We start from the raw sequence: 20,863 nt of genomic DNA on the forward strand, positions 1-20,863 counted from the left end.
TAAAGCCATTGAATGCAGATCAGGATTCATTAAATAGATATTGATTAATCACCATTCACTCAAAAAAATTCAATTTAGTGCTTGCCACATGCTGGGCACGGGGGGGGGGCTATATGGGAGAATAAGGTGGAGTTGTTACCTTCAAGGAGCTCACAGTCTACTGAGAGGGGCACACACTTAAATGGAAGCAACTGCGTGTGGCAAATACTCTAATGAGAACACTGACCTGAGACTGTTCTCATAAACACGTCCTTCTTGCTCTACATGACCTCCGCTCTCCTGATGTGAACGTGGTGGTGATGCTCAAAGTCACAAGTGTCCCCCAAATCAAGTCATCAAAAAAGAATGTTAATAAAGGAATATAGTCTTCAGATTTAAGCTTTGGACAGAAGCCTGCTCCTGCTCACCCCATCCGAAGATTTTCATCAAAGAGGGAGTTGGCAGAAAAATCTAGGACTTCTTGAAGGAGAGGATGGGAGGGAGAGGTGTGTCAGTCTGTAGAATGAGAAAGGCCCCGCCCGCTGCAGTTCCCCGTCTCTGACAGGTGGAGTTCCACCCTGTAAACACCCTCATCCTTTCGTGTGACCCTTTGTTGGAGGTTGAGCACTTCACTCTCAGCCGTCTCGGTGAGGCAAGGTTCAGACCGAGCTGGGTGGCAGCACGAGCGCATCCTCTTCTTTGGCTTCTTCTGGACCAGCCACACCAACACTGGCCACTGTCTGTGGTCTGGCCCCCTTCGTCCAACAAGAGAAGAAAATCCTTGAGGACCGGCCACAGTCTCGCCAGGTAAGGCCAGGTGGCTTGTCACTGGTTCTGCAAAGAGCTGGGGTTTTTCTCTCTGAGATGATTCCTCCTGTCCCCACCCTGTGTCTCTGGTCCCCTCCGCCACTGCCTCACAGTCCCATCTAGGCACCGGTTCTCCATGGCCCCGTGAAACTTCTGCTCTATCCTTTCTTATGTCTCAGGGTTGACGAGATTTGCAGACCAGCTTTTTTCAGCCTACAAACTCCCTGACACACCTACCTCTGTATTGATTTTGGTCTTAACTGCCCTGTGAGGACGGCAGGAGTGGTATAATTTTCTCTATTCAGTGGCTTAGGAACTGAGGCTCGGTGACTTGAGGTGATTTGTCTGAGTTTGATCTGAAGACTGAGGCCAAGATTAGATTTGATTCCTCCTTTTCTCTCCCTTTACCACCCCACCTAGCAGGTCATACCTTATCTCAAAAAGCCAAGAGGAGTGAAAGGGCTTCCTGAACTGTCAAATGGCAAACAGAAGGCACTCTTTTCTTGTAGGCAGATCGGGAGGGAGATTTTTGAATTCATCTGAGAGAGATTTTATCGTGACATATAGGCTCCATCAAATGTACTCTTTGGGGGGAACAAATGAGCATGTGTATGGAAAGAGGCCTTGGAAATTGAAAACCGATGTGTAACTTCCAGAAGATGACTACGTGGAGCCTGACACATGCTCTGGCTTCTATTTGGGGCTGAAATGACACTCTCCTAATGTTGACAGCAGTCGTACAAGGCGCTGATCACAAAGGCCCTGGGGAAACACTTTAGCTTATCCATCTTACTGTGGTGTATGGAAAAGCAAATTTCAATGGGGAGGGACACCCCCAAATCCTTTCAAACTGACTCCTGCAATTTCCTCTCTGATGACAGCTATCATTATACGGCATTGTTCTGCTGTTGTGAGAAAATCTCATCTTCAGTGATTATGTCGTTTATTTTTTAAGATGCTAATTTTAGCTATCATTTTTCTCTTCACGCTGTAAAGGTTGTATCGTTCTCAGTTGTAGAAGGAAATGTTTCCTTTGTGTGTGCGTGTGCGCGCGTGTGTCTGTTTGAGTTTGTTATGACAGTGCTAATGTTCATACCCCTGGGCCCCCCACAAGGCAGTGGGTTGCATTGCTACGTAATCTTTAGCAGGCTTCTGTATATTCTTAGTGTCTTTGTGGCTGTAAGGGTCTTGATGAAATCACTTAATCAATTATCTTATTCGAAATAAAGTAACCGAAGCCCAGAAAGATGACATGATGTGCATAAGACCAGGCAGCCGGTGATCACTGAGGCTGTAACCCTTACGTTGCCCACCACATGCAGTGAATGGTGCTGGGTATCCTTAAGTAGAAGCATGAGTTGTGTGCCGTTTTGGGGTCTGTACAGATGCCCTTTAAGACTCCTTTCAGTTACATGTTTTCGAGCACTTTGACCATTTTTAAGCATCCAGTGGAAATGTCATCCCACCCTGCAGAGTCGGGGACTTCTCCCAAGAAGCGTCTTTCCTTATTAACTTGACTCTTGTGAAATATTTGTTTTAACCAAATTTTGGAACTTCTCCTTAGGTATAGGGGTGGGAGATGGGCAAGCAATGGTGGTGTCTTCAATTGAACTAGTAGCAAATATTGACCATCCAGGAAATGTCTTGTAGAAGTTCAGGTATCTAATTTTTCAGGGAGATCGGAAGACCCATCAGCAGTGGCTGCACATTCGCGCCATCCGCTGGATCTGGGCAGCATGTGGTCCTTGTGGGGGGAGCCTGTGACCCCCAGTCCTCCACGGTCCCCATGGGACCTGACGGAGGCGCACAGGTATTTGGGTTTGTCGATACTTCTCTCTTCCAATCTCTGATGGGTTCAAATCATTCTCTTTCAAGGGAAACCTAGTTAGTTCCACATAATGAAAGGCCAGACCACAGATCAATGACGCCAGGGAGGAAATGAAATTAATTCTTTGGCCCTAACCTCTCATTATTTAAGAGGTAGGAAAAATGATGACTTCAACAGAATATGCCTTTGGCCCTGGTACCTATGCAGGATATTAAGCCAGATATCAAGGCTCAGTGACTTGAAAGCAGAAGTGTTAAACAAGATGACACAACTCCAACATCATCTCCAGGTTCAAGAGAAAAAGAAGGAAAATTGACAAATGATGAATAATACTCTACTCAATAGATCAATGACATAAAGATGAGAAAAGGTATTATGATGTATGCAAGCACATGGATAACAGCACAGTGCCTATATTCCCAAAGAGAACAAAACAAACTGCTGAAATCTTGGAATCTAGCCCAAAAGTCTGTTTGCTATAATGCACCCACTGATGACATCATCACCTCCTGATCACTTATGGTGGACATCACCCTAAGCACAGGGACTCAGGGATGAACAGCAATGACCCTTCCCCACAGGGGCTTCACTGGTATTGAAATGGTGTGCACACATAACTGCAGTCCAAGAGAAATAGGAGACATGCTGCAAGAGGAAGAAAGCAATGTTGCTTTACTGAACAAGGAGGGACTCATGACAATAGTCAGGTTGCCATTATAGGGGAGGTTGCAAGGAGGAAGTGACATTTGACCTGGGCTTTGGACAGATAGAGGTGAGAAGAGTTTCCAGCAAAAAACAAATTTAAACAAACTCATAAGTCAGTACTGTCTGAAAAGTACTTGAAAGATAACATTTACTGGGCTAGTGGGACTGACGGAGGAATGAGGCTGGCCGTTTGGGTCTGCACCAGATCCTGGGCGCTGAGTGGCAGGCTTAGGGCTTCAGACCAGGCATCACAGAGTGGATTTGAAGAGCAGGACAACTATCGGCTAGACATGTAGTTCAGGTTCATGACTATCCACGTCCATATTTTGGCAGTGTCAGAACACGTGTGTGGATACCACTGAGCTCAGCCTTAAGTTTTTCAGGAGAATTAACAGAAAAAAAAAAAAAACCCCACAGAACTGAGCACTTCTGAACACAGTGGACAGTATCAGATACTTAGCAAGGGAGGCCAGGTGGTAATATACAGTGAAATTAGAAAGATGGATGAAAATATTTTAAAAACACATTGAGCAACTTATAAAGGATATTTTATGAAAAAATATAACCAAATCTTTTTTTAGTAAGTCTATTCTGCTGGGTTATCTCAAAGTTAGAAAAGTGATATTGCATAAGTTCTTAACTTGTAGGGTGTGGTGAAGGCTTACTTTAGGTTGATAAGCTTTGTCATTTGGTCTGGGAACCTGTCATCTGGTAATGAATAGTTATAGAAGGTTCATGGATGCCCCAGGCCTGGCCTCTGCCATAATAAACACTTCTGGAGGACTTCACAAATATGTGAACACTTCGTTGTGGTTTACAGCATCCTCATGAGCTACAGGGAAGGTTCTCATCTTGTGAAGGACTCTACCAGTCATCAGAACAAGAGTTACACAGATATATTGGGTAACCAAACTTTTCTCATTTTCATGCACGTGGTTGTATGAGATTGGTTCAGAATTATCTCTCCTTGGTCTCTGCTTCAAGGGAACTAGGTGGGTGTTATGGCTCAGAGTAAAAGGAAGTATTTGAATAAGATTCATTCATTTGAAACTGTTTATTGAACATCTGTTCAATAGAAACATCAAGTTTCATTCATTCAAATCTACTTACTGAATCTGTGTTCTAGGGCTTGCAGCAGTGAAGAAAAAGAAAGTCTGTGCCCTCAGGTGGCTTATATTTCTAATGGAACAGATGGAAAAATAAATAAAATCAACCATTAAAATATATAATGTATGAGGTACAGAGGAAAAAGGACAAAGCAGGGGATAGGAAGTTTTGGGGAGTTGAGATTTGGGAGATGGTGCTTAGGGAGAAATAAGCTGTTATTTGAGTAAAGATGTTTACAATATGAGAGAGCAAAGCATGTAAATAACTGGTGAAACAGCATTCCAGGCAACTAGCACAGCAAGTGCAAAGGTCCTGAGGCAGAATCATGTCTTCTTGGCCCCTTTGAGAAAAAGGCATAGATTAAACTGAGAGACAAAAAAACCTTTGGAAATCAAATTAGAAAGATGATGGTGGAGTGGGGATGCCACAGTGACATGCAGGGTCCTGTGACAACCTGTGACATTCACTCCAAGTGAAATGGGAGCCATCTGCAAATTTTGGACAGAGGAATGACTTGGTGTGACTTCCATTTCAAAGGAATCTCTCTGTGTGTTGAGAATAGATGAAGGTGGTGTGGGGAGAAGGCAGGCAGAACGGGGAGATTCATTAGGAAGTTATTGCTATAACTCAGATGATTGCTGTGGAAGCTTGGGCACACACATAGTAGTGGAGGTGATGACAAGTTTGTCGATCTTATGTTTGATTGACTGAATGGGGAGTCATGAGACAGGAAGGAGGCAAGTAAGACTCCAAGATTTTTGGTGAGCAACTGGTAGAAAGGAGAGGCCTTTATCTGAGATGAAAACCATGAGAGGAACAGGTTTTTGAAGGTACATCAGGAACTTACTTTTAGACAGGAGGCCATCGGAGATGTCGAGTAGTGACTGAATATATGAATCTTGGATTCAGTGAGGATATATCTGAGCTGAAGATAAAAGCAGGAGTGATCGATACATACATGACATTTACAGCAAAGGAACTGAATGAGCTCTTCAAGGGAGTTGGTACAGACAGACGAGGGAGGAGGTTTCAGAGTGACCTTTGGGGTGCTGTAACATTTTGGGTTAGGAAAGTGGGGAGAATCTGGCCAATAGTGCACTAAAGGGGAAAGGGCATGGTGGGGGTGGTCCCATACTAGCAAAGGGAATTTTATCACTGACATTGTTTAGGATCCCCAGCACAAGGTAATAATGAAAAACATTTTCATTTACATTTTCTGTAGACAACAAACCCACCCCTTTGTCCTCTGCACCCTGGAGCAGACCACTCCTCCCACCCTCTCTCCCCTCTGGTTCCATGGGAACCAAGAAAGGAGATAGAGGAGGAGCAGCTGAAATGGTGGGTGAACACTAGGAGAGAGTGCTGTGTGCTGGGATCCCAAAGAAGGAGGCTTCCAAGGAGGAGGGGGGTCGGATGGCACAGATGCTGCCGAGAGGTGGAGGAGATGATGTCCGAGCATGGATCACGTGGCAGCACAGCATGGCTGGGTTGGGTTCAAGAGAGGAAGGGAGAAGGAGAAGTGGTGAATACATACTTGGCTTTCAAGGCTTGGCTCATTTGTAATCGGATCCAGAGAAATTGCGCGCAAGCTAGAAGGGAAAGACAGAGGCTTCTTTTCCCCTTAGGATGAGAGAAAGATGATAGACATACACTTCGGTAGAGACTGTGGCTTGATTGAAACAGAGATAAAAGCATTTGATTTTATCTCTTCCACTGCTGTAAGCAGTCCTGATAAAGGTGGTTGTCTTATATTTTCTCAGGGAAAGAAAATAAGGCTCAGGGGGTTGAAGTCACCTGCCCCAAATCCCACAGAAAATTAATAACAAGTAGGACTCAAACCTGGGTTCAAAAAGACAAATTCTCTTCACGGCCACCCCCTCATACAGATAATTCAGGGATCATTTACAGCTTTGGAACTCTCTGTGAAGCTCTGGAAACTTTTGCTTTGACACTGTTTAGGGACCTTTCACAAATCCCAGGAATTCGTGCTTCTCAGGTATGTCTCCCGAGCTGCAGGTGCTGTTGAACCAGAAGCAGGATGTCTGGGGCCCTGGGAGGGAGCTAGAACTCAACATCCGCATCCATGAAAACTTGACACTGTTCGGAAAGAGTCCTTCAAACATGGTCCTCACAGGGCTTCAGGGTGAGCCATCTGGCGCTGGAGGACGGGAACGCACGTTCTTACGCTTGTAACCTTGGACTTATTGTTGCATTGGCCTCTCCCTTTAGTTGTGAATTTGCATCTACTTACTGACATGATACGTCCTTAATGCTGTCTGCTTTCTGTCACTCGAGAATCACACGTTGTTAAAGCTCTGTTTACGCAGAGCCTTAACCACACCTTTTAGGGTCAACCCTGCCTGACCCCCTGTCGGGATAGTGCTAATATAGCTACTCTATACACAGGGATAGACTGAAACACCTATTATTTCATCCAGCCCAGGACAATGCATGTTGTTAACCAAGATTTCAGAAATGGAGACCTGACTGAAATAAAGAGAAGTTTATTTGGGGGTTGTTAGGACCGCAGCCTAGTTGATGCAGATTCGCAGACACTTGAACAGTGTTCCGCTGGACAACAAAATGCAGGAAGCTTAAAAAGGAAGAAGCCACAAGGCCGCTGTTGGTTACATAAGTTGTTTGTCAACAATCATAAGCAGCCGGCAAGAAGTGAGAATGCTTGTTAGGCAAGATCGGTTGGGGTCTAAAATGGTTGCATAGCTACGAGAGGGGACCTTGAGACCGTAAGGTGGCTGCTGGCAGATGCTGTTTGAATATGGCTGGTGGTGTCCTGGGGTAAAGAAAGTTCAAATTCTCAGTGATGCAGAATGTGTCTGAGACTAGGTCCTCAGGGGCCACCCGGCTCCGTTTCTGTGTACCTCAACTATGATTATTCCATTATAATTTCAACTTGACCTCAAGGTCCAGAATAGAAAGCTGTACACACCATTTGTCTCCCCGTGACTCCCCAGCCTCCTGTCTGGTGGCAGCTGTGCTCTTCAATCATTTTTTTTTTAAATTGAAGTATAGTCAGATTACAATGTGTCAGTTTCTGGTGTACAGCATAACACTTCAGTCATCCATCCATATATTTATATTCCTTTTCATATTCTTTTTCATTATAGGTTACTACAAGATACTGAATATAGTTCCCTGTGCTATACAGAATAATTTTTAAATGTATTTTATATATAGTCATTAATATTTGCAAATCTCAAGATTCCAATTTATCCCTTCCCACCCTCTTTCCTCCCAGTAACCATAAGATTATTTACTGTGTCTGTGAGTCTGTTTCTGTTTTGTAGATGAGTTCATTAGTGTCTTCTTTCTTCTTTATTTAGATTCCACATATGAGTGACATCATATGATATTTTTCTTTCTCTTTCTGGCTTACTTCACTTAGAATGACAATCTCCAGGTCCATCCATGTTGCTGCAAATGACATTATTTTATTCACTTTTATGGCTGTATAGTATTCCACTGTATATATATAACACATCTTCTTTATCCAGTCATCTGTTGATGGACATTTAGGTTGTTTCCATGTCTTGGCTATTGTAAATAGTGCTGCTGTGAGCATTGGGGTGCAGGTGTCTTTTTGAATTAAGGTTCCCTCTGGATATATGCCCAGGAGTGGGATTGCTGGATCATATGATAAGTCTATTTTTAGCTTTTTGAGGAATCTCCATACTATTTTTCTATAAAGGCTGCACCAAACTACATTCCCAACAAGGTGTAGGAGGGTTCCTTTTTCTCCACAGCCTCTCCAGCATTTATCATTTGTGGACTCTAACGATGGCCATTCTGACTGCTCCCATCATTCACAGCACCAAAAGGAAACTCCTGGAGTGAAATACAACCCTCACCTTTCAGTAGCAGGTCGTACTGGGCCCTTGGTGTCTGCTTTTCTTTGTGCAAGAGCTCCTTCGATCCATGTGTGTCCGGACAGCTCAGTGTGACTCTGCAGCCCCTCTGCAATGCTTCCATTGCACTTTGTGCAGATTACTATCTAGGCTTCATCCAGCCGTCTGGTAATTATCTACTTGCAGATCTAATTCTTTCACAGCGTACTCCTCAAAAACAGAAAGAAATTATATTTGTAGATTTTCTTCTACTCTATACCTCCCTCTCTTTTCCCTTGGCACAATGATTGGCACAGAGAAGGTCCTGCCCAAATGTGTGTGAATTAATCAATCTGTACCATGCCCCAGGGTTTCACTATGGAGGTTAATCTAAGTCATATAAGAAAAAAAGTGGAGTATCCAAGTTAAGATGTTCTTATAGATAGAATTAAGAAATCAGGACAATCAAATCTACAATTTGGAAGCCAACTGACGTGGTTCGTTTTGCTCAATAGTCAGGGAGATGTAAACTTGCGTAACTGATGTGTCCATTTTGAAGTTTCACACCATCGTTACTCATCCCTGGAACCCTCACTAGTGCCAGCACAACCATAATCAGTAACAGCTATTGATACCATAAACAGTTGTTTGATTGTTCATGATTTAATAAGTGAGAAATTCTTGTGGATGAATGAGACAAAAAAGATGAAACTAATGAAAATGTCCAAACATACACACTTCGTAAGCTTTTAAACTCACAACTCAAAGAAAAAAATTGCAAATTAAAACAAATATTGACTACTTTAAACTGTTAATTACTATATATATATATACACACACATGTATTTTAAATTATAAAACCCTCTCCAGACCTGCAGAAAAATGGGTTTAATGTTCTTTTTTATTTTTGTAATTTTTAAAGTATTGAGGTAAAATTGGCATCTAACATTATTTCAGGTGCATAGTGTAATGACTTGATATTTGTATATACTGGGAATTGATCACCACAATAAGTCCAGTTACCATCCATCACCACACAGTTACCATTTTTTTTCTTGTGATGAGATGTTTTAAGAGCTGCTTTCTTAGCAACTTTCAAATATACAATACAAATATGCAAATATGTATATACTGTGTATACAGTGTGGTGTTCATCATACTGTACATGACATCTCCAGGACTTACTCATTTTATGACTGAAAGTTTTTTTTTTTTTAGGATTCCAGAAATGGGCTTCATATTCTGCTGAGACTTAAAATGCTACAACATTTCTGGGAGGGGTAATTTAGACATATGTACAAAGAACCTTTAATCTTTGACCCAGCATTTCCCTTTCTAGGAATTTATACTACAGAAAAAAATAAAGGATTATGAAAAATTTACCTACAAGGGTCTTCAGTGTATTGTTATTATAGAAACAAAGGAAAAAAAGGAACATGAATAAGTAATGATAAGGGATGAGCTAACTAAATATGGGTGATCGTGTAATGGAACCCTATTGGAACCATCTTCATCCACTAACACATTGTTGCAGGAAATTATTTGTGAACTGAGGAGTGTAGCACTGTGCTGGAAAACAGGGGCTTGAGGTCCAAGAGATCTTTGATCAACTTAAAGCTCTTATTGCTGACTGTGCGACTTTGAACAAATTCCTCAACTTTTCTGAGTTTCAGCCTATTAATCTATAAAATGAGGTTAATTGTAACACCTGGACCATAGGGCTATGGTGAGTGTGAAATGAGCCAGTGCAGTTAAAGCCCAGTGTTGGGGCCACAGTAAGTGCATAATAAACATTACTACTATCATCAGTATCAGCATCCTCTTCAATCTGCTAGGTTAAAGGGCAACTTTTGGAGCAATACTTACAGCATAACTCAGTTTTTGAAGTAGAATAAATGACATTTACAGAGAAATGTAGAAGCCTGAAAGGATATACATTATAACACTTTACTCTCATTTTATCTAGATTTAAGGAAAGATTTCTTTTCCTTCTTTTACTTTTATGAGTGGCCTACAATGTAATAAAAAAAGTTAAATGTGTTGAAATAATCATTAACACCAATCTCTAGAGATAAATGAACTCTTATCAACGCAGTAGTCCTTTGCTTGTGTTATGACCCTGTTTTCCTCATTGTCAAATCACCAAAATCTCTCCGGACCATTGTCATCAAGGCCTGTATCCAGCAGCTGGAAGCTCTAGGTGATCACTCCAGGCCCCCTTGCCCCTCCATCCCATCCTTCTGCCATAGCCCACGTGGTGTGCATCAGAGACATTTACTAAGCGTCTGTTCTGTTCAGACACTTGGTGTTGGCAGTGGGGCGGGGTACAAAGCAGCCCAGAGGGTGGTTTCTGACCAAGAGGTGCTTGCAGCGCCCTGGAGGGGAAGGACACTTGCATGATGACGCATTACTCGCTTTGCCTTATTGAGAAGGGCCTTCTGTCGCAAGGCAGCTTTGGTGGCGAGGGGACACGTCTTTAAGGAGGTAGGGCTGTACTATTAGATGGGCTTCATTATTGTTATTTCTTATTTTTTTCAAGTTTTTTTGTGGGGGAAGTAATTAGATTTATTTATTTAATTATTTCCTTTAAATGGAGGTACTGGAGATTGAATTCAGGACCAGATGCACACTAAGCATGTGCTCTACCACTTGAGGTGCCCCCCCCCCGCATGGACTTTAGAAACAAGTACATTTCCATGGCCCACAGGGACAGTAATCTCTGACTAGGATGGAGCCCTTCCAAGCCCCTTATGTCACACTACCTTTGATGAGACTTTCTGTATGATTGCCTCTTGACCCACCACTTTCTGGGGGTCTTAGATTCTTACTCTCGTTCCGTCAATCCTTTTGTACCCATAGCCCAAGAACTCTGACTTGTATTCACTTAGTATGTTTCCTTGAAACATTTTCCCCTCAATCATAAGTACCATGTGTGTTTAATGCAAAAAGTAATTGGGAAAATTAGAAAGATGTAAATGAAAGTATAAATTATCCGCAAGCTGGTCATGCAGGGATAATCGTTTATAACATTTTGGTGCATGTGCTTCCAATGCATGTGTGGGTGATTTGTCATGTAATACTCTGTAATCTGCTTCATAATGATATGTCTTTTTGTGTCAATTAATATTTGTTTATACAATTATTATAGGACATTTTTTACAACCTCCCTCTGTTAAAGATAAACTCTTTTAACACTTCAATATATTAATTTCTAATACTTTTCTTTTGCTTATTTATATATAGTTTTGGTTTTGAAAATAAAACCATAGGGTATGTATAGCTTAGATCCTACTTTATCACTTAGCGTTATTCTGTAAATTTTTATCTGTCATTCAATTGTCTTAAAATATGATTCTAAGGGTTCCACTATGGATGTGCACACATAGGGTGAGGCAATAAGTACTTCTAATTAAGAATTGATGCTTAAATCAGTATCTCCTCTTCTAGGGTCTGAACTCCATGCAAGAAGATCTAGTTTTGATTCTTCTGTGAATTGTTTTCGTGTAGTCAACTGACAAAGATAAAATCCTTTGTTCTAGATGAGATGTGGAAGCTTTCACAGTGAGATGGGATTCAGGAAGCTATGACTGGGTAATTTCAGAGACCGGAGAAGAGGCTGTGACTCACAGGGCTGTGGCTGGTTGGGTGGGAGGGAGGATTTCACTGTGAATGGACCAGGTCTAGCTGGATGATGCCCCAGCCTAGGAAGGTCAGTCCTCTTTGAAGTGCCACTCTCACTGGTTAGGAGAAAGAGCTAATGAAACCAAACAAGAAGTACCTACCACCAACAACAAACAAGTACCCACCATCCAGTGTCCTCACCTGTTGAATTCAAAAACAAAAACAGACCAGGCACTTGTTCTCTTGTTCTCATGGATTTCTTATCCAGAGTGCTCTGTAAGATGCAATTTTCTATAAACGTATAACCAAGGACTAGAAAGTTTTGGTGTGTAATGGAATAAAGCTGATAAAATTAGATCTATTCCAACCTTATAATTTTGGATATTTGACCTGCCTTGTAGATGACCTCTTAGCTCTCCGCCTTGATTGAGAATGGAGGCTCCACACCAGGTCCTTGTGGAGTCCTAGACTAGCTGAGCCGGAAGGAAACTTGAGAGCCTACTAGTTCAATACCCTCCTAGTACATGTGCAAAAAAAGCAGTGCCCCAAGAGAAGAAACGACTCACGTCTGCACCCAGATTTCCTGCCTCCTATTACTTTAAGGCATTTCCCACCATCACTAGTTATCACACAGTCTTCTCCCAATTGTTCAAGTTGCTCTAACATAGATTCAGTTGATTATTAAACTTCTTCTAGCCTTCTTTTAAAACTAAAAAACTTTAAAACCATTTTGCAACCCCACTATATTTTAAGTACTTTGCTGGGCCTTTAGATCCATTAGTTCCTCTAATTCTTATACAGTCCTGCAAGGTAAATATTGGCTCCACTTCAAGTTTGAGAAAACTGAAGCTCAAGATTTTTAAATTGCTTCTCAATCTCAGTCAGCTGGTAAATTGCGGAGTCTGGGTTGCAGCCCAGGTCTGTCTAACTCCAAAGGTTTCTGTACTATGCCAGGCTATTTCCTGATACAGGAATTGATTACATGAAATGAATCACTTTATGACTTTACTGTCCTTTGTCCATTATCTTGTGGAAATATTGGCTTAATTAATTCTCCAAATGTATTGTGCCTTTGAGTTGTAGGTGAGTGATCTTGACACATCACCCACAAAGTTGCGTTTAAATCAGAAGTAAAGGCATCTTTCACGTTCCAATGGAGGAAGCTAAACTGTGCGGTTTGGCCACACCTACAGATTGGCTGAGCTCCCAAAAAGGACTGGAGCTGAACAAGCAAAAACAAACAAGAACTGACGTTTTGCAAAAGCCGAAGAGAATCAAAGCATGAAAAGAAAAGAAAGACAAAACCTTGTTCAGTATAGGTAGCATCTCTACTAAGAGAGAGAATACGTTTTAAGGAAAATCACGGATGTCAGAAGAGTCATGCAATAGTTAGTAGACGTGAAAGAAATGCAGGGTTAAGTTTGGGGATATGAGTTCCTTTGGCCAGGCATTTTCTCTTGACCTTTCCTCGAAGAAAGATGGGCTACATTATGATTTCTAACTCTTGGCGTGTCGTATGAGGAAAGAGGGAAAGTGTTTTACTCTAGTTGGTTTCAGACCACTGTTTCTGAGGCTGGCCTAGGTCAAGATCAGGATGGTGGGGAATGGCTCCCCTCCCCAGCTCCAAGATGACCCCTCCCCCCAATCACTCTTTAAAACAGGGTCATTGACACCCCTTCCCTCTCCAACTCCACAGTACTTCTGTGACCTTTTGCCGGAAAAAACTAGAACTTCTGCCAAATTATTCTGCCCAGTCCATCTGTAATAAGGGCTTTGTTCTCAGAGGATCTGTTCATTGGAGGCGCACTGGATTTATTTCTCTAAGATAAATATTTCTCCTACCTTTTCCCATTGCATAATTTATATAACGAGTTTGTAACTTCTCAGCCTACGTGGCAGTTTCATAACTCCTTGTGATAAAAGTTACCCAAGAGACATTATCTTTCTCCATCTCTCAAAGCTTCTTTGATTTTATTTCCTGAATGCAGCTTTTGCATATTAGTGGGCAGATTAAAGTTATCCCCCAATGATGCAACTATCTGTGTACCGGGAAGTCTTTATTTGGGTGTGAATTTTAGTCTTCTTCTGACTTTACTTTTTGAAGACTTTCTGAGGGCCAAATTTTGGTGTACTTACTGTATGAAACAACTTATTTTTAACTTGTACTGAGAATGGGAAATCTCTGATGAAAATGTGAGTGCCTCAAAAACCTTTAAGCCTTCAAATGTTTTTACTAGAGCTAACACTTTTTAAAAATTATATCCTCTTTATAACATTTTCAATGTAGAAAATTAGAAAATATAATTAAGTAAAAAAAAATCTGTAATCCAAATTATCCAGAGAAAACCGATGCTAACATTTTGGTGGATATTCCTGTAATACATATGTATTAGTTATACATAACCATATTATATTTTTAGAAAAGACTAAGATCATGCTATGTCCTATTTTATAACTTAAGAAAACATACCATGGATGTCTTTCTATTGTATTTGTACACAGTTGTTATAACAACCACATAATAGTCTATCTAAACTATGTTTAGGTAGCTTAGCTATTATAAATAGATTATGAATAAAAGAGTATTGCTGTTTTAAAAAGGATATTGGCATAAGGAATGCACTTGGGTTTGCCACTGAAAGATGAGGAATTGAAAACACAACTAGATATATCACTTGTTTTAAATAATCTCTATTTCATATGTTAAAATATACCAACACAGCTTCTAATGATGTACTAATTAATCCCACTTCCTTTGTCACGAGACCTAAATCCATAGATAGGTTACATTACTAGAGAACCAAAGTAACCATCTTAGCGATGCCTACTGGATGTGATATTGAACTAAGAGGCCAAAGGTCACTCCAAAATTAAAGTTTCTACATTCAGTCACTCCCAGCAGAAGAGCTGGTTTTAGCACTACTCTCCGTAGCATTTTCTAATACGTTTATTCACTGGCTGGGCTTTCATAGAGAATTACCGAGTTTCACCGTCGAATATTAACAGCATTTGAAGCCTGGTGTGGCCTGTTGGAGGTGGGGTGCAGGAGAAGAAGTCACGAGTGATATCAACGAGGAATTGTGCCGGATGTTGCGGAGTGGCCCCAGCTCATTAAGAAGGGAAGACAGAACTCCCCTCACAGATAACAGGGAATGTATTTTGGAGACGTGTCAAACATTTCAGTGATCTCTTTAAACACCGTGCTGTGTCACAGTTGAAGTTCTTAGATGCAGAGATACTGCCAAACAGTTAATACTGTGAGCTAACCTACTTTTGATGACACTTATCTCAAAAGAGAAGCGCTAAGGAGTGGTGAAACTTACCCACTCAGTTGAATTTCTCCATCACAAATAGGACACATACAAGCCATAGATTTTTTTTTGCACTGAAGGGATACTCGAGAGCAGGAATCGACCCAGGAGGTGTGTGTAGCAGTAACTCGGGCCGCATCGATTCTGGCCTTGTGGGCTTTGGTTTCTGTCTGGCCCCTGGGCTGGGTGGGGAGACGGCCTGCTGGAAGGTTGGCACATCCCTGGTTGAAACACCTTGCCTCTCCTGGCTATCACCCTCATACCTTCCCAGTAGTTCTGACTTTGTCAGTATAGAATCGACCACCTCTGAAAGCTTTGGGCTGCGCCACTCTCCCTCTGGCATCTTTGAGGGATTGCCAACAGCTCCTGCTCAAACACTATTTTATTGCCTCCTCCTCCTGTGATAATACACTAATGGCTCTTCAGAAGATGCACGATCAAGGCACTCCATCATTTACGAAGTACTTTCACAACATTTTCATTTGATCATCACAAAAGATCTCAGGAAGTAAGCAGGGCAGGTGCCCACATGCACATTTTCACAGATAAAGGAGTTGAGAGGATTGTTACAACATACTTGAACACTTCATATATGAAGATGACATGACTGAGCATACTTCATAATGGCTATTTTGGTTGCTCTTTCTCTGGTCTGTACTCCTACTCCTGTCTTGATTGCTCTGAATAAAGTCATACATTTACAGAAAGGCTGATCAAAACCAAACCTTATGTCTCCCCAGTAAACCAGCCTTGAGACACACATTCACAGAACCAAGGAAACGTGCATATCAAGCCAGTGTCTTAATTGTCTCAGCACATTTACTATTTATTCTGGCCAATGTTGCTCATTGCTTTAACAGGAGTTGTGTCAGGTCACACATAAGTATGCATGTATCCTTACTTTCTAATATTAGGCACTTATGTTCATATATAATTACATTCTTTAACACACACAATTTCCGTTTTGTTTCCTTGCTGAAATACAGAAAAAGAAATGGCTTTTATTGTGTGTGTGATGGATGTTATTGTTCTGTGTCTGTGTCTCTTACCTAACCACCTTCAGCAAGCTACTACAATTTTTTTTTAGTTTTTATTCCTTAGCATCCTAAATGGTCCACTTTTCTTAAACCATCTTCTAATGAATCTGAATGTCACTCTTGAAACAGAACTGCTTTCGTTTCTCCACACTGGCTCTCTGGCCTTCACCATTCGCAGGGGAGCCGTCCGTCTGCTCTAGCTCTCCTGCCTTCTCTCTCTCTGGGTAGGGCTCTGTGCACCTTGTAGAACCTCAGGTGTTTATATTCTCACCTAGAGGGAGTGAAAATGGGTCAAAGTTGCCTTAGAAGATTAGTCTAACACTTACTTATATCAATTGTTTTGTCCAATTAGGTGTCTTGTGTTGCATTCAACATTTTACAAACTCAGTGTATATTTCATTACTAAGACACAGATTGTCCTTCAGTTACGGTGACTGACAAGACGAGAAGTTAGCGGCATTGTTTTTATGACCCAAGGCTCCCCTTTCTGGTCTTGTTCTGCCGCTTTCAGGTGCCTTTGGTTTTCGGATAAACATTCCTCTGTTGCCTCCCTTCCGCTCATGAGAGAGGCTCTCATATATCTCATACCCTGCAGGGTAGCTTTAGGCAGAAGTAAGTTTTCCCTCATTCTGTCCATCTCCTGCAGTGCAGACATCTTCCGTGACATCCTCTGTGACTGAGCTCATGGTGCCAAGCACAGGGTTCGGCATTCTGTGGGCGTCCAAGAAGATGAAGGAGGGCATGGCTCCTTTCCTCATGGAGCTCACCATCTGCTCGTGGAGATCAGTTACAGGCAATGACTAAAGAGCTGGTAGGCAGAAGATCACGGTGCCTGGAAAGCACAGGAAAAACTGCATTTCGAGATTGCCATTTATGTGAAGCTTGAGGGACTGGTTGAGAAGGAAGGATTTCCAATCATCCTCTGTTAGGTCTGGTTCCATCACATCTGAGGAGAGAGACTCTCTAAGCTGAATCTGCTTTGCATTTTCGGCCACAGGTGATCCACATTTCCATGGAGTGTGGATTTTATTACTGATACATTTGTTCAGCTGATACATAATGGATGCTTTCTATGTGCCCTACTCGGTGCTGAGGCTACTGTAGTGAAAAGAAAGCCCTGTCTCTGTCATCCAGGATCTTATGTACTAGTGATGAGAATGTAAACATTAGGGCAAGTTTTTAGGTAGTGGATGAATACTGTGATAATGATATACACAATCTACAAGAAGAAACAGTTACATACATGAGGCATGTAACTCATGAGATGAGATTGGCCAAGGAAGCTTCTAGTTGCTTTCTAAGCTGAGACAAAAAAGGGAAACAGGGGTTAATCAAGTAGAAGAAATGAGAAGGACGTTGGTGGATTTATGAGACTAAAGGTAGAGTCGCATGGCTGAAGCACAGGATATAAGTGCTGTGGTGGGGCGAGAAAGATGGGAGAAGAAGATGGAGAAGGAAAGGGAGGGAAGAGACATGGTGAGATGGTCACCTCTACAGGTTAGTGGGAGTTCAGATCATGAAGATCTTGCCTACATGCTCAGGAGTCAGATTTTAATTTTGTGGGCAATGGGGATGCTTTGAAGGGTAAGTGGCCAGTGACACAATATGATTTGTATCTTAGGAAGATCAGTCTTCCTCCTGTGTGCTGCATAGATCGGAGAGATTAAAATCAGCTAGAAGACCTTTATGATGATCCTCAAGAGATGAACTAAGGCTGTGGCAAAGAGTGAAGCAAAGTACAGAATTCAGTGGCTATTAAGGAATTAAAGGCTGTAGGACTGGGTGCCTGATTGGTCAGTATTGGGCAAGAAGAGGGAATCAGGCAGCTCTCTGTCCTGGGCAACTGTACAGCTGTGATCTCATTCACTCAGCTTGGAACAAAAAGAGGGGACCAGGTCTATGGGGGAAGTGAGGAGATGATAAGTTCATCTTTGGACAAGAAGAGTTAAAAGTACCTGTGGGTCAACAAAGATGACAGGTCTAGTAGACGGTTGTGTAGATAGATCTGACTGTAGATATAGGTATAGGAATCATAGATCATAGTCATAGATCTACAGATTATGGTTAAACAAGGGGGAAAAAGGGGGATTTCTTAGGGAGAGCATCCAGAGTGATTTATGGCAAACAGCAGCATGGGAGATACGAGGGGATCTCCAAGAAACTACCAGCCACGAACCAGGAAGTAGAAAGAAAACTGGGAATCTGTCATTCCAAGGAACAGAAGGAAGCAAGCGCTTCAAGAGGCATGAGTCAGCGATCAAGACTGCCAAAGAGATCAAGGCGATAGAGAGTGCAAAGTGTCTATTGGATTCATTTATAAGAACTTCTGGACTGAGAAGAAGATGTCTGCAGATTAAGGTGTGGAGGAGATAAAATTAGAGACTTTTTTTTGAGAAGCTTGATCAGGAAATAGAAGAGATCCATTCATCCTTGTGATTTCTAAGGTCAAATGAAACAAATGTGCTCTTTTTCTCCTGGTAAGAATTTAGATATCTGAAGAGAGGTGAGAGAGCAGAGTTCTCCACATTTTCTCTCTGAACTGAATTTCTCCAGTTCCCTTTGCTGTTCCTCCTGTGGCACAGTTAGTGATCCCCACCAACCATGGGATAACTTCCTTAGCAAAGAGGAAGGTCCTCTCACAGGCCAGGTGTCCAAATGACCAGCCTGGTATGGAAACAGAAGAGGGAGAATTTGAAGTGCCTCTGTTGATCATGTGAAGTGTCTTTTCATTAATGCACTTAACAACTAGTTTACTGTGTGTTGGATATATACCAGGAGCTCTGACATAGGGAGGTGATGGTTTGTGTGGGTTTGAGGGCAGTGTCTTCAGGACAGCTTCTCAGAGCCTGGCTTTATGGGGACAGGAGAGAGCTGACCTCAGACTCCTGGAGAAAGGAGTCACCAAGCAAGTTTCTCTTACTCCACAGGCCAGCTAGGTCTTCTTAGGAACTGAAGGCAGTGTAAACAGGAAAGAGGAGCCTGGTACCCTGATACGTCCTCTGACTTGCTTTGTGACCTGAGGTAGTGACTTTCCTGCTCCCACGGAAGCATCTGGTTTCTTATTTATAAAATGAGGGTGTCGAGTTAAATGATATCTCAAATGTCTGGCAGCACTCTCAGATTCCATCTTGTGAAACCAACTGAATATTCACTCTGAGAAGAATAATTCCCTTGGGGTGCCAGTAATATGGTATTTCTTGATCTATGTGATGGTTCCATGAGTGTGTTTATTTTCATGATACTTCACTGATCGGTACATTTATGATATTTTGAATGTGTGTCATACTTCAATAAACATGTTTGTAATAAAAATGTCATTAAAAAAATTAAGGCTGTAGATTTTATCTGGAGGGGTGGGGAAAGACTGTCGTCAGCATTGAGATGAGTGTCTTCCCCTGAATTTCATGAAATCCGTACGGGAGAAGTCACATTTGGCATGCCTCGCAGGAAACCCCTTCTTTGGGGGGACTTCCTTAGGTAGAGCTCCCAGCCAGGAGCATCTGGTTGAGGAATGTAGGCTGATGGCCCTCCCTGGCACCAGGATTAATGCTGAGTATGTAGTCAGCCCCGGTACACATAATCCACACCCTCCCCTGGTATGTCCCAATAACAGGGGATGAGGCTGTTGCTAATTTCTAAGCATTGTCCCCATCTAGTTTCTGAATCAGCAAGTTCGAAATCAGGGATCTTATACATTTTGGAGAGAGAAGAGATGCTGTCGCAGGCTGATTTGTTGATCTTCATTAAGTTGTTTTTTTTTTTTTTTGATTTCTCTGCTTTTTTCTTTTTCATTTATACAGGAAAAAAAATATTTGAGTGTTTCGAGGCTCCAAAGTACATCGTTGGGACCAGTATTTTTATCCTGGTCAATTCCTTGCATGCTGCTTTGTTCTGTCTTTGGAGGGTGTAGGGAGGTTGATGATTTAGCCTTATTCATTGTCCTCCCCAGGAGGAGAATGCCACCGCTCTGCTGTGCCCTCCCTGCCTTGGGATCTTCCTGGCCAGGCCAATGGCAGAGTAGAAACTTCTTCCACTGTCTGAGAAAAGTCACTGCCCCTGACATCTGGTTTACTTCCATCTACTTTTTCAGACATATCTCCAGCCAGGTCTCCCCTGACTCACACATCCTGGTACAGGTTTATGTTAATAGCTACCTTCAGAATTTATCTTGGTGGGGGAATTCCATTTATTTGGGGATGTTGAAGGGGAGAACCCGGGGGCCCTGGATATGTGGATGAAATAGATATGTATCTATGTTTATGTCAAATAAGAAACACACACACAGAAAGCAGAAATTGTTACCCTGAAAAGAGGAGAAACAGATGAATGGTGCAAAGTTGCACCATACACAATATGACTCACCTCTCCATGGCTTCTCTGTCTTTAAGGAAGTTGTTAATCTCATGAAGTCCTTGAGACAAGTGGAATCTTGCAGAGTTAAGCCCAGACTCTGTATCTGGGTTGACTGGGGTGGAGGGGGGAGGACCTACCCATATGGGATGGAGGAGCGAGTGCAGAGACAAGGTAATATAAAGGACGTGTGAGGAGGGTTTCAGGCTGTCATCCTGTCAGAGAGCCGTTGTTTTAACCAGGTGCTACCAGCTCTTCAAGGAGCCAGGGCTGAAG

At 42.1% G+C, this 20,863-nt stretch overlaps 1 protein-coding gene across 1 annotated transcript in view; it reads left to right on the forward strand.

Annotated features, from left to right (window-relative positions):
* Positions 1-593: 593 nt before the first annotated feature.
* The window catches only part of TPRG1 (tumor protein p63 regulated 1), a 124,903-nt gene continuing 104,633 nt past the window's right edge, over positions 594-20,863 (forward strand). The window contains exon 1 of the mRNA XM_006200969.3: positions 594-786. The gene's annotated coding sequence lies outside the window, so the exon portion shown is untranslated. The remainder of the gene's footprint in view (positions 787-20,863) is intronic.

The sequence above is a fragment of the Vicugna pacos genome, chromosome 1 (genome assembly GCF_048564905.1).
Source record: "Vicugna pacos chromosome 1, VicPac4, whole genome shotgun sequence".
Taxonomy (NCBI): Eukaryota; Metazoa; Chordata; class Mammalia; order Artiodactyla; family Camelidae; genus Vicugna; species Vicugna pacos.